Here is a 14,390-nt window from a genome sequence, read left to right on the forward strand (position 1 = left end):
TATATGCCTACCTTTTAAGTGTTATTTCCCATTCTGTGTGTTTATTATTATTATATTTACTGGCTCCCATTTTATTAATTTTTAAAGCTTTTTATTTTACTTAATTCTCTTTGAATAGTTAAAATCTTGTTTAGATAAACTTCATATATCTCATCAAGGTACAGTTAGTGGATTTTTGAATCTCCTCTATAGCCATTTGGATTTTCATAGAACAGGAGGAAGCAATACAAATTCCTTCAGTGTCCTGCAGGTAATTTAAACTATGAGGTTTAATTTAGGTCTGGGTGGGAAATGTTATTAAAATATCCTGTTTTAAAAAATAAAGCTGAAACCTAGCTCTATTAGGACTAATACAAATAAACTATAATCTATGCATCCCAAGTAAACTAGGTTCAATACAATTTAGGTTTTGTAATGGTGTGACTATACACAAAGAGTTGATGGGAAATATACAGCTTTGAGTGTTATTTTGTTACATTACAACCACATCTTCTTGTTTAATGTATACATAATATGAAATAAAATTATGACTGTGCTAGCATACCTTGATACCTAGTTTCCTTCAATTTCTGAAGAATTTAATCACTATATCTCATATTTGAAAGTATTTATCATATACTCAATAATGTGGCATTTTCTTAATTTCTTTCCCACAAAATAATCATGAGCATATAGATTAGAAGGACTATCAGAGTTTAATGACATTTCGAACCTAAATGTGTGATGTAAACATAGGAATTATTCAGTAAAATGATTATTTCCTTTAGAGACAACATAAGAGCAATCATTATAAAGAATATTTATAACATTTTATATTTTCACACATAATAATCAACAAAGCACCTGGAAGACATTTAAGGTGTTCTACCCTAGAAATAGAATATTCTTTTTCACAGGTGCATCATCAGTTAAGACATGCACGTTGTCCTGAAAGGAATTTTCACTTTGGAGGACTTAGATGTGTAAATGTAACAATTTCTTTAAACTAATGATGAATATCATGTTCAGTGTTAAGTTTAATAATCTATTAAAGCCTTTGCAGAAACTTTAGAACAACTAATGTAACATATTACTTGGCTACTGAATTACAGAAAGATGAAACATCACCAAGAATGTACTGAGAGCATATCAAAAGTAGATCAAAAAGTTTGAAGGCAAAGACAGAAGCAGAATATCTTAGTTATTTTAAAGAAAACAGGGAGGCGATTACCAAGAATACATGAACTGAAGTTATCTCCTTTCAGAAATTCTAAATCCTTTTTTATTGATAAAAAATACCATTTATCTAGTCTCTATACAAAATGATAGAAAACCGTGAAGTTATCTTAAAATTGAACACAGAGGTCTACAATAAATTCCCAAAAGGCAATTGACATTGCTCATAAAAAAAAAAAAAAAAAAAAAAAAAAAAAAAAAAAAAAAAAAAAAAAAAAAAAACATGCTTATTGATTAGTTGTTCTGCAGTCAAGCTAAGTAAAGAAGAATTCTCCATATTTATCACCATTTTTCATTCTAACACTTTACAAGTACTTTCAAGAATGATACTTCATTTGATTTTCAAGTGATTGGTACTTCACTGATCTTCCTGGAACTCAAACTATAACCCAATGATAGGTAGTATTAAGAGAACTAGATGCCTAGCTTTTCTAGTTACAAATTTCTTTCAAGTCAGTTTGTACAGAAAATTTGTGTTCTTTCAGAGGACACATTACTCCATATTTCTATTGTAAAATATATTTCTGGTCTCTACAATATGTATTTTTTCACAATATCACTCTTTTTAAAGTGTTCAGTTACAATCAACAGATTTTAATTCAAAACCCAGTCACAATGGCCCTAAGAAAAACCCAGATAATTTCTGAACCAATGGAACCAAATGACACTCATATGTTTAAGACCTTTTAAGTTATGATATTTGGTTATCTGACTCAATTCATACCACTAATGACCTAATTTAATAAAATAATTAAGAACAAAAAAATTAGTATTACTTACCAAAATCATTTCATTACTGCATAGAATGTGACATTCTTTACAAAATGCTATTGTTCTTTTAATAAGGCACGATTTCAATACATTAAGGCATTTACATTCAGAATTCCTTGGTCTAGTGTATTATTCTCATTTTTTAAGTAAAGAGTTAATTTCTGCTTATTTATAATCTTAAATATGATAATTAAAATATATTTTCCAAATTCTCAAAAATTATGCTTTAGACATTATAAATTTAAATAAATTAAAATGTATTTGGGATATTTCAGGCTTTGAATATATATTATTATAAAGTAATTAGTCATATGTTCACTTCACACTGAGATTTTGTTTCCAAGTCCCATCCAGGATGGATAGCATGGTAATTCTTTTCCCTATAAAGTGAAAAATTAAGCCCAAAGAAAAATCACCTTCATTTGTATTCTCTTCTTCAATAATTCTACATATGGATATGCTGATAATGGAATATGACATTTCAAAAATTACCTCTCAAATAAAATTCTAATTTGTCCCTGTAGACCTCCGACTGTTAAGTAAATCACCTTGGTATAGTGCCAGTGAACTGCAATGGACAAATCTAGGTTGAAATACCGAGTTATTTGTTGAATTATTACTAACAAGTGTCTTTATCTAGTATTTACTTAGTAGTTCTCAAATCTACAATGGGAATATACCACCTACCACATAATGACATTGGAAAGAATGCAGGAAATAATAAAAACCAAACATTAAGAAAGTTGATCATACCAAATACTCAGCGTAGTTAGTGGCCATTACTGACAGTGCTAGTGGCAAAAAATACCATCAGAAATATTGGAAATGCTTTTGAATACTTATTAAACATTAGCAAGTGATATTCTCCCCATTAAAAATGTCATAATTGTTTTGGAAGGCAGATTTACACAAAAATACTTCTAAAACCTATGAAGTTCTTTGGATGATGTAACACAGGACTTAGCTTTGGTGACAGTTGTCAGCAGCAGCTTCACACAGCAAACAGAACTTCATTTAGTTCTTGAAAACTAAGGAAGTTTTCACTGATAGAAATGAAAAGGCATTCCAAGGAAAGAGAAGAGTTTGCTTAAATGCACTGTGTTTCAAAAGTGTTCGAGAAAATAGAAGACACACCGAGTTGGTGTGAATACGGTACATCTAATCAGGAAAGCCGACTGATGCTAAATTGTAAAGGGTTGCAAATGTCACCTGAACTATTTTATTCGACTCCTAATTCCAACACTGGCAGAATTACTATTTCTAGACTGGACCTCTCAAACAAAATCACTTCAAAACTGTACAACTTATATGGGTATGATTTCGTAAGCACTGAACAAGAAGCAGTGCCACACTGTGGGAAGAAAAACTGAGAAGATAAATCTACCTACATCCTGGCTTCCTACCTGGGGGTATGTTCTAGAAATGAGGTGTTGATCATTGCTTAGTATTGCACAGCTGAAGAGCCTTAGACTGGAGTCTGCATCTGTACAAATGAGTGAACTCTGTGGGGCAGGATATTGAAGAGGAGCAGGGTTGGCCAGGTACTCTTCACGGAGGTTCCATGAGATGAGAAATTAACTGAGTATGTGCAGAGCAATACTGTGTGAGATCTACCAGAGAATTATGGCTGAAAGCTGAAAGCTCAATGGACAATGTACCACAAGTTGCTCCAATGACAGACAATGGAGGTCTGGTTCGGCAGATGGGAGATACCTCACGGCGACACCTCAGGCACTCACTTGAAATGTCAGAGAAGCCCACAGGTCATTAGAAAAAGACTACATCGTGAATAAAGGGCCACTTCCCAGGACAAAGAACAAAACCAAAATAGATCCACCCTAGTGAAGAATAAGACCAAGTATCAGAGGGAGGACAGTATCTCCTCATAATTTAGCTGATTGGCAGAATAAAATTCAACATTCTGTTGGGACACCTGGGTGGCTCAGTCAGTTAAGCACCCAACTCTTGATTTCAGCTCAAGTCATGTTCTCATGACTTGTGGGCCTGAGCCCCACTGTCAGCACAGAGCCTTCTTGGGATCCTCTCTCTCCCTCTCTCTCTCTCTCTGCCCCTCCCTTGCTCATGCTATCTCTCAAAACAAATAAAAAATAAAACAAACTTTTTAAAAAAATTCAACATTCTGTTAAGGAAAACAAGATTCTGGCTCAGAATAAAGCTATTACCAGAGGTAACTTTTATCTGAATGACCTTCCTGTATGACAAGGCAAACATCTAATTACCAAACATCTGCTCTTCTTATTGTCCTGTGAATCACCCTCCTCCTGTTGAAGCCCCAGGCTCCTATCCTATTCCTTAGCTCAGGATGGCATTTAAACCTCAATTACCCAACTTGTCCTTGGGTCCCACGGTCTTTGGGGGCCCCCTGCATGTACATAATTTTGTTTTTCTCCTATTAATCTGTCCTGTGTTTGTTTGATTATTAGACCAAAGAATCTAGAAGGGCAGAGTAAAAATTTTTCCTCCCAACAACATATATTTTAAAAAATAGTAAATATGTAAAGAAGCAGCTTCAGTAAAGGGGCTAAGAAATTTTAAAGTAGAGCCTTTTTCTGGTAGTCATTTTTTACTTCATATATTGATTATTCCAAATTGAGCAAGTCTAGAGGAATAATGATTAAAGCCAGGTGGCAGGGATGCTTAAACCAAACAATGGCAATATATATTCCATTTCTTGATCATAATTCCTATTATTTTGTAAGATGTTTCTCTTGTAGACTATGAAAGACTAATTTTCTCCCAGAATGTATAATGTATGGATTAGTGGAAACTACAATTCTATAAAATCAGATTAGGATGTTATTTAAATACCAGTTGTAATATTTATTAGCCATGTGATATGGAGAAGTTAAATTAACTCTCTGATTCTCATCTTCCTCATCAGTAAATAGACCTAGTGTTGTTGTTTTTGTCGAGAAAAAATATGGTAATATTTGAATAGGGATAGACACATTCTATGTGCCTAATAATTGGTGACAATTGTTGTAGATTATTGAATCAAATAAAAGTGTTATCAAATGGGCAAGAAAGGATTGATTCAGGAGGTCTGAGTTGCTTAAATCCTTCAAAGGCCTATCTTCAGGACTGACCTTTGTCTAGCTCTTTGGATACAATCTTTGAGACCCTGGGATACTATGCCTAATAAAAGCGGTATGTGTTTATTTGTTTGTTTTTGTTTGTTCGTTTATAGCTGAAACCCTGGGCCATCCTGTACTAATCTGACCAGATTACTTAACCTAACAATTTGGATGATGCCTCTTTTGGTCAGTGTATGGGTGGGGATGAGGAGGAAGGAGTAGGAAGTAGCTGAAGTCAGTCACACAGTCACCAGATGCTTAGGTGACTGACCCTAAACAGAAACTGGACACAAAGACTTGGGTAGGACTTGATTCAAGTAAGTGATGACACTTCAGATGTGTTGTCACACACCATTGCTGGGAGAATTGAGTGAGTCCCTGGGTAGCTTCACTGGAAGGGGACACCTGGGAGCTTGGACCTGGTGTGTCTTTTCTCTTTGCCAATTTTAATTAGTATCCTTTTTTTGTGATAAACTGTTACCATGAGTATGACAGCTTTCTTGAGTCCCAAGAATCATCCTAGTGTGTTCTCAAGACCAAGTGAAGTCTTAAAGAATCCACAACACAGCATGTTTCTATACCTTCTAGAAAGGACCAAAATGAATACTGCTCAAGACCATCCATTCTAGCCATGGATTACTATTGCTCTTAGAAAATTTGATGAAAGCTCAAACATGTTTTATTGGGGGTATATGAACATTTTATAAAAATTTTCAATGTTCTGTTTTCATTTAGATTAAAATATAAGCAATAATTTAAACATATTATAGACTACTTGTATAATCACTGTATAATCAAATAGTGCTCCAGAGTATCAGCCCCTGTGTTTGCATTTACAGTAACATCTGTGAAAGCTACTATTACTCCTGTAATCTTAGAGGATGTAAAAATGAGGCATGTAAAGATATAACTGTGTTGATAACTATTAGATATTGGGATTTACTCTGAAAATAAATGTTTCTGAGTAGAAATGAATTATAAAGAGACATATTAGTATTTACATGAAAAAAATCAAGCCAACAGCTAGTATATTTCACATATAAGATGTCACTTGTGAAAAATTCTGTTTTATCCTTAACATTAAATTCGTTTTAGATTTTAATATTGTTTATATTTTATTCAATACTAACTTTATATATTCCTGTGCTTTAATAGTTGTATAAAAGAAGTATAAAGAGTTTATAACAAGTATCATAGTTATATACATGTAACAAAAATATGGTATATCAGTTTCAGTCAATATTTGGAATCTGTAAGAATTTCTTTCATGCTTTTAAAGAGAGCTGCCTATTTCTGAGTTTAAATAACATGAAATGGGAAATGCATTTGTGTTTGAGAATTGTGAAGGGAATAGAACTAAAAAAAAAGTTTAATTTGTAACTAAACATGTGGATAATTTTTAAGGCATCAAATTATTGTGCATAAAATTGGTTTCAAGTTGATAAGAGTACTTCAGCATTTTTTTTAATGCTGCAGGTCTCAAATCCCTCACCTGAAAAATGTGAATATTAACATCATATACTCCACAGGATTTCTGTATAGGATTAGTTAAATAATTTATGTAATAAGAATGAGAAAGAAAGAAAGAAAGAGAGAAAGAAAGAAAGAAAGAAAGAAAGAAGAAAGGAAGAAAGAAAGAAAAAGAAAGATCGATCATGGCGCTTGGAATATAATAAGCGCCAGTAATTTTGTTCCCTGATTTCCTCTTCTTTGTAAAAGACCCTAGTATTGGAATTTTCTACTTCAAAGCTAAGTCAAACTATCAATAGAAAGACTCTTCAAATCTCCTTTAATATTGCTTCCTGAACTTAACGTTATACAGTAACATACGATAGATAACACAAGAATACCTTTTTGCTACTTCAGTGAAAATATCTATACTTTAAAATGGACATAATATTTATTCTAATTCATATATTTTTACATAAGTTTTTGCAATGCAGAATTTGGGAGAAATATAAAATAATGCATGTATTACTTTCTCCTGACTAAAACTGAACATTGAAAACAAAACATAAACAAACAAAAACTTCAGTATCTCTAGCAGTTGAAAGAAAACATGGAAATGCCATAAATATGATTGGATTACCTAGAGAACTGGGTTCACATCATTGACGTAAGCACTGATATTATTCAGAGATTGTATTAAGCAGGTTACGGCAATCCTGAACCAGATGAGACACAGACATAGTTCACCAATTTCTGATATGATTCAGTTATAAATGGGGTTTCCCATGTCCACATTCCCTTCCAAAAACATATACATTAGAAATTTCTCCTGGAGTGCCTGGGTGGTTCAGTCGGTTAAACGTCCGACTCTTGGTTTTGGCTCAGGTCATGATGTCACAGTTTGTGAGATCGAGCCCTGCATTGGGCTCCAAACGACATTGTGGAGACTGCTTGGGATTCTTTCTTTCTTTCTTTCTCTCTCTCTCTCTCTCTCTCTCTCTCTACCCCTCTGCTGTGTGCCTTCTCTGTCAAAATAAATAAATAAACTTTGAAAAAAAAAATTTCCTGCTTCATCTCAAATTAAATGAGACAACTACAAAGCAACTCACTTGCAACTTATTGTAACATTACCAAATGAACAGAACTGCCTTATCACCAATTTCCAAAATAACAGTCTCACCAAATTTTGCCATTCTACTTTGATACATCTTACAAAAAGATGATTTCCCTTTATCTCTATAATGACATCATTAATCATTTTTTTCTCTCACTTTTATAATATTTATGTTCCAGGACTCACCAGTGGATTAACCCAACACTAGTTTTCCCTAAATCTTAACATCACTAAAATGATTCTCTTCTTACTGCTGAATCTTATCACCCCAATCCTTATGACTTTTTGGGATTTAGGGCCACATTCCCTGTGTTAAGTCCATCACTACAACATCTCAAACATCTGTTCTTATCCCTGCCTTCTTATGAACAGCCTTCCTCTATCTTACTTTTTAAAAATCCCTTCTAATCATTCACTCTACAGTAAACATTTTTCTAGGTAATACCCCACAATGGAATGTGTCTCAACATTCTTTCTGAATAAAATACTGAGAAATCAAGAAGAGACTAGAATTGAAAAGAGACAATTATTAATGATCATTATAAAGTTAGGGTTTGGTAAAGTATCTTTTGCCTATTACAGCCACGATACTTAGTTTTTCCACTTTCTAATGCACATGCCTATGTGTACACAAAAATGTTATTATATACTAATATTCAACAAGGAGCTTTATAATATGCAATATGCCTTCACTTATTTATTGCCATGCATGGATTTACTTAACACCAAAGGCTTATATGTATATGTACACTGAGTATCCCCACTAAAAAGTAATGTCCATGAGTGCAGGATTTTTATCTTCAAATCACTGCTATAAACCTAGAAGAATATATGCCAGGCACTCAATAAATTTGTCTTGAAAAATAAAAAAAGGGAATGGCAATAGTGAATGTGATGAATATTAACAGACTTTAAGACCTATTGTGATGCTACAATAAACAAGACGATATGTATTAACAAAAGAATAGACCAATCCATCAATGTAACAGAACAGAAACCCCAGACATACACTCCCACAAGTACAGTCTGACAAAGGAGCAAAATCAATCCAATGGAAAAAGGATACTCTTCTCAACAAATGGTGTTCATTCAAATGGATGTCCACATGCCAAAAAAAAGAGAAAAGAATCTAGAACACAACCTACACCTTTTGCAAACATCAACCATTAGCTCAAAATGGATTATAGACCTAAATATAAAATGCAAAGCAATAAAGCTCCTATAAAACGACATGAGAGAATCTAGGTAAGTCTGGGTTTGGTGATGACTTTTTTTAGATGCCACATCAAAAGCATGATCCATGAAAGGAAGGCTGATGGTTGGATGTCATTAAAACTAAAAACTTATGCTCTATGAAAGACACTGTTAAAGAAATAAAAAGATATGTCACAGACTAGAGAAAATATTTGCAAAACACATACCTAATATCTAAAATATTTAAAGAGCTTTTAAAACTCAAAAATAAAACCCAATTAAAAATAGGCAAATAATCTGAACAGACACCTCACCAAAAAACATTTACAGATAGCAAATTCATTTGAAAAGATGTTCAACATCAGGGCGCCTGGGTGATTCAGTCAGTTAATCATCTGACTCTTGGTTTCATGATTAGTGGGATTCAGGCCCACATCAGGCTCTGCTCTGACAGTGTGGAACCTGCTCGGGATTCTCTCTCTCTCTCTCTCTCTCTTTCTCTGTCCCTCCCCCATTCATGCTCTCGCTCTCCTTCTCAAAATAAACTTAAAAAATGCATATGTATATATATGTGTGTGTGTGTGTGTGTGTGTGTGTATATATATGTGTATATATATATACATATATGTGTATATATACATATATATGTATATATATGTGTATATACATATATATGTATATATATATATATATGTATATATATATATATATATATATGTCATGAAGAATTGCAAATTGAAATAAGATGCCACTATACACTCATTAGACTGGCTAAAATCCAAAACATTGACAACAAATGCTGACAAAGATGTGGAGGAATTCTCATTTATTGCTTATGGGAATGAGAAATGGTAGATACTTTGGAAGATCATTCAGAAGTATCCTACAAAACTAAACATAACTCTTACTGTAATATCCAGTAATCACTGGTATTTACCGAAATGAGATGAAAACTTATATTCACACCAAAACCTGCACACAGATGTTTATAGCAGCTTTATTCATAATTACCAAAACCTAGAAGCAACCAAGACGTTTTACAGTAGATGAAAGGATAAAAAACAGCAGTAAATCCAACACTGAAGTTTTATTCAGCAACAAAAAGAAATGAAATATTAACTCACAAAAAGACATGGAGGAACCTCAAATGCATATTGCCAAGTGAAAGAAGCCAATCTGAAAAAGAACATGTATACTGTATTAATCCAACTATATGACATTCTGAGAAAACCAAAACATGGAGACAGCAATAAGATCAGTGGTTGCCTAAGTTTAGAGTGGAGAGTGGAAGGGACGAACAGGTGGAGTACAGAGGATTTTTAGGTCAGTGAAACTGTTTTGTATAATACTGTACTGCTAGATATGTGTTATCGCACATTTATCAAAACCCACAGGATGTACAACAAAAAGTGCACCCTTCTGTAAAGTATGGGCTTTAGTTAAGAATAATGTATCAATAGTTGCTTATCAATTATAACAAATGAGCAGCACTAATGCAAGATGCAAATAACAGAAATTTGGGGAGAGGAGAAGAGGTGTAAATATGGGGACTCACTGTACTTTCCAGTATATTTTTTATATCCTAAAGCATATTAATTTTATAAAGGAAAAATATATTGTAGATCTCCTGAAAATGCTTTACTGGCTCAGTTTTTTAATATAGGAGAGAGAGGGAGATAGGAAAATTCATACCCAGTTCAAAGACCTCTACCTATGTAAGACTTTCTCTAACCCTTCTTTTATATCATGTTCCATTCATTCATTAATTCAATAGTTAATGAGAGGGGTATGGTATGCCTTCAGAGGGGTACTCCAGAAGGAGAACCTGACCCTGAAGCAGAGATTGGGTAGAAGGGAAGCAGCACTCTCAAGAAAAGGAGTGAGGAGAGCAGGGTAGGGGAAGGGGCAAAGACTGGTGTCAGCTGGAGTGGAGCTAATGCCTGCTTCCATACAAAGTTGGATGTCCCATCCAAATATCCCTTACTTGCTTTCTACAGCAACAACTTCCTATCTGAAATTCATGTACAAAGAGAGACAACAAAGAGACAACTTCCAGAGTCCAAAGCAAAGAGCTGATCCCTATCATGAAATCAACTTTGTGAGAACTGATGCATAAAAACTGAAAATTAAAATCTATATGGCCATTTCTCATGTTCAAAACAACTTCATATTTAAACTTGAACTATAGTATCCCCTTCAGACAACTGGGACACACATTATTTGGAAGGCATAACTACCAACAACTGGCCAAGGATGGTCTTCCTGAGAATGAGGCAGGCAACAATCTCCCAAGGAGAGGGATGGGTGCCACAAGCAAGACTCCAGGATCTGGGCATGGCATGTAGAGTGTCCACAGCACTGGGTGGGCACTACAGAAAGCAGTTACAGAAATAAATAAGACCCAACCATTACCCTCAAGGAGCTCATCAAAGAGCACATGTTTTGCATTTGGGTAGTCATTGTTTATAGTTTTCTTCTCCGTTTCACAGAAAGTTTCCTTAAAAGCAGGAACTATATTATCATTTCTGTATTTCCATTGCTTCATGTATGCATTCCATATATAAGGAAAAATGAAAAGAAAGAAAGGAAGAAATTTTAAAAATGTGGCCCAAATAGAGAGGAAAAAAGGAAGATAGAAGAAAAGGGAAGAGAAAGAAAGAAAAAGAAGAGATAAAGAAAGAAGAGAAAAAAGAGTAAGAAATTAAAGAATGAATACAAAGTAAAAGGAGAAAAGATGGAAAAGGTAGAAAAAGACATAGAAAGGAAGAAAAAAAAAAAAAAAAAAGAAGGAAAGATGACAACATTAAGGAAGAAAATGTGAGAAGGCAGGTAAATGGGAGGCAGGCAGCCAAGAGAACTTAAGGGAGAGAATGCGAAGGGCCCAGTTGGCCAGGCCAGCTACACCAGTGGGGAAATGCTCACCTGGGTTTTAAATAAAACCATTTCTGCATTTTAATCAATGAGGTAAGTTTTGCTATTCTCTCTACCTAAACGAATGAATACTAACATTTTTGAGAGGAAAGCTATCAAAAAGACACAGCGGAAAAAAAAAAACAAAAAAACAAAAAAACATTTTACCTCTTACAGCCCTAGATTTCTTCTGTAAGTTACCTGAAAGTTTTTTTTTTTCCTTAGTGTGACTCTGGAATTCACAAACTATTAGGTAAATAATGATATGTTTCAGAAGATCACATGATGTGGATATTAATATAATTTTAACATATAATTGACAGTTGGCAATAATTCCCAAAATCACAATACATGGATTTCCTTAATTTGTAGACTGTAACATAAAGAATTTATCGTTTTCTTCACACAATGCCTCTTTGTTGGAAGTTCGGACGTTATATGCATGGGGAAAAAAAGCTGATGTTAAGATTAAACTGGTGATAAATGCTTTGAACCGCAAATATTTCTTACCTTCACGGGCGTCCCATAGTCTTCCTATTTCCTACAACTGAGTATTTAATTTTCAAGTTTCTGTGAGCACTAGGCACATGGATACTGCTTACCCTCCCCTCCCCCCACATTCTTCGTCTTTTGCCACTTACATGCAAAAGAGCATCAACTGCTTTGAATAAAAGCCCAATACCCATTAAGTAGACAGCAGATCATAGTGGTGAAGTGAGACAAGTGACAGTTGTGCCCAGAAGTGGACAACTGAATGAGAAGCAGGTATTTGTCATCACTGAAAACTGGGAACTTGAACGTTGATTCCGTATGTATTTAGTTCCAATAATTTCCAATACCTCTTAGATATTTTTCTGATACATTACTATTCAATATTTTGAAATGTCTTTTTACTTTGTGTCTGGTCACTGGAAAATAATCAATATCACACCCTGATTTTGTTATTTCAGCACTAATTTACTTTGAAAAACAAAATGAAAATTGTTGAGCGAAATCCTCTGCTTAATTCTTCTTCCCTAATACATTTGCAAGTGAATCTAGAGGAAATACAGTCAAAAGCTCATACTATAAATTTTTACTTTGCTGGATATTTTAAACTCCTTAGAAATATAAGTCGTAAAGTAGTGGTTGTGATCAATTTTATTGGAAAAATCAAATTGCTATGGTCTTTCTGATACATTAGAAAATGAATAAAACTCATAGTCAGCTTTGCTTTATTATGACTTTAGTTCACGTACATTATTGATTACAAGAGCAAGTGAATCTATAGGTCCAAAACACACAGTAATTTTTCTCTATGTTAATTCTGAAGAAAATGTGTCCAAAGTAAAGAACAAAAGTTTCCAAAAGAGAGAAACAATTCAGTTCATTCAAACTAAACTTAAGAGCTATCTGAAAATGTTACTGCTTTCTTCATCCTGCAGTCTAAGTTAAAAGAGATTGGTTGGCTCTAAAAATAAACATAATATATAACTCTCTCTTAGGCATTGTCAAAGCAATATGGAGGGACCGATGAGGGTTTTTCTCCAGAGTTTTAATGAACCTTCTTCTTTCTTGATTCAGTCCTAGTATCATTTATTTTTAAAGCAATCGGTCACATCTTTGCTAGGCTGATAGTCTTCTGACTGATTCTGCCACAGTATACAACAATAAGAAATGACAAAAATTTCAAGCTGGAAGTCAGTGATGAGCCAAGTTTGTAGTCGGCTAAAAACATGAGATAGAAAAGTGAAGTAGAGTGTGAACTTAGTTCTATAATTTAAAATACTTATTACTTTGAGGATCAAAGAGAAATAGTGAATAAATAAAAATGCTCTTACTTTTAAATTCAAGTTTGTTCCAATGTTTTACTTCAATTATCAGGCAAACCTTGTGAATTATACACAGCCGGAAATGCCTTGAGCCTCTATTAAAAGGCTAATACTCGTCACAAACATAGAATGTGAAATTAAAGTTCTGTGACATCAGCACTCACCTGCATAGCATTGTTGGAGAATAATATTCCGTAACTGTCAAGGTGGCTAAGAGACTGAGAACTAACTCATGAATTGCTCCTGGAATGGTTTCTGGCACTTAGGAGGAATGATAAATGTAATTATTATTTTTACTCTCTCAATATAAATTTACCTGTTTAGAATTAAATTTATATATGTAAAATTATGTTTCGGTGACATTTTATGATATTTACAATTTTCTAAATAATTGCTTGTAAGATTTTCTTTGCTTCTATGTTATATACATATGTCTTAAAGCAGTTTAAAAATGAAATTGGAATGCCATGCAAATGGAAACGTTTATCCTCTATGAAAGAACAAGGAATCATCCCCTTGTATCTCTGCTTTCAGGCTCCAGGTAAATAACACATAGCACTGCCTCTTATTAACTATTTCTTGTTATCTCACAAACACATTATATAGAAATTGTGGGGTATTATTAGCATTTTATCATTCTATAATTGGATTTCACTTAAAAAAATAAAAACTAAATCATCTTAACTTTACATCACAAATAAAAACATCACTGCAATCCAAAACAAAGTTTTGTTGGTGAGTGTATTTAATTAATTAACACTATACTGAACATCTAAACTTATCCACATACTTAATGTACATTACATCTTGATTTATAAAAGCCAACTGACA

At 33.6% G+C, this 14,390-nt stretch overlaps 1 protein-coding gene and 1 long non-coding RNA gene across 2 annotated transcripts in view; both read right to left on the reverse strand.

The window, feature by feature from the left end:
• The window catches only part of GALNTL6 (polypeptide N-acetylgalactosaminyltransferase like 6), a 1,201,435-nt gene that overhangs the window by 1,139,469 nt on the left and 47,576 nt on the right, over positions 1-14,390 (reverse strand). The gene's annotated exons all lie outside the window — the stretch shown is intronic.
• LOC122217705 lies at positions 12,946-13,671 on the reverse strand. Its single transcript, XR_006201634.1, has 2 exons — positions 13,569-13,671; positions 12,946-13,455 (listed from the first exon to the last, which is right to left on the reverse strand). It is a non-coding gene; the product is annotated as an uncharacterized LOC122217705 (long non-coding RNA).

This window comes from Panthera leo, chromosome B1 (genome assembly GCF_018350215.1).
Source record: "Panthera leo isolate Ple1 chromosome B1, P.leo_Ple1_pat1.1, whole genome shotgun sequence".
NCBI lineage: Eukaryota > Metazoa > Chordata > Mammalia > Carnivora > Felidae > Panthera > Panthera leo.